The 745-nt window shown below is 53.3% G+C and overlaps 2 non-coding genes across 2 annotated transcripts; one reads left to right on the top strand and one right to left on the bottom strand.

The window, feature by feature from the left end:
* The first annotated feature begins 91 nt into the window (after positions 1–91).
* On the top strand, positions 92–163 carry PPTG_20513. The gene has a single exon. It is a non-coding gene; the product is annotated as a tRNA-Trp (tRNA).
* A 512-nt stretch (positions 164–675) lies between these two features.
* On the bottom strand, positions 676–745 carry PPTG_20512. Its single transcript has one exon. It is a non-coding gene; the product is annotated as a tRNA-Ser (tRNA).

The following is a 745-nucleotide window of genomic DNA, read 5'->3' as shown; positions in this document are numbered from 1 at the left end:
AGACGGCGAGACGACGAGACGCGTGGGGTGGAAGAAGTGTGTGAGAGTGTTTGTATGGTGTTTGCATGTTTGAAACTTTTCTTTTGCTGTCGGGGGAATAGCTCAGTGGTAGAGCGCTGGATTCCAGTCCCAGCGGTCGGGGGTTCGATCCCCTCTTCCCTCATTCATTATGCTTTTTCGCACTCTTCCTTGCTCTCTTCTCGGTGTTCCCGGCTGCACCACAAGTACCGGCGCATCCAACGCCGTGTGCTGTCAACACGAGCCGAGCAGCCCCAACAAGCCACCAGACAAAAAGTGCGATACTTCTCGATTTATGCGTGTCATCCTTGCGCAGGGGCCATGCTAATCTTCTCTGTATCGTTCCAATTTTTACGGATGACCACCGAAGTGGTTCCTACCAGTTACCCTCGTCGCATGCCTATAAGTGCCGGGCTTGGACCTCACATCCAGAACCACTTGGTCAAAAAGGCCAAACCAAAAAGGGGTGTCAGGTCAGGACGTGCATCCATCAGCCTTCCATCAGCCAGCCTTCCATCAGCCTTCCCAAGACAAGATGTACCTTGTCCGGATAGGCGTGGCCACTGCAGCACTAACCAGCACTAACCAGAATCAACCAGAGATGCCTGTGTACCGCCACAGTAAGTTTCGCCGCGAGACTGTCGGAGAAAAGGAAAACGACAGCTGTGAGATTCGAACTCACGCGGGTTGCCCCATTAACTTAGCAGGCTAACGCCTTAACCACTCG

The sequence above is a fragment of the Phytophthora parasitica genome, assembly GCF_000247585.1.
Source record: "Phytophthora parasitica INRA-310 unplaced genomic scaffold supercont2.2, whole genome shotgun sequence".
NCBI lineage: Eukaryota > Oomycota > Peronosporomycetes > Peronosporales > Peronosporaceae > Phytophthora > Phytophthora nicotianae.
This window is presented reverse-complemented; position numbering and strand designations above follow the sequence as displayed.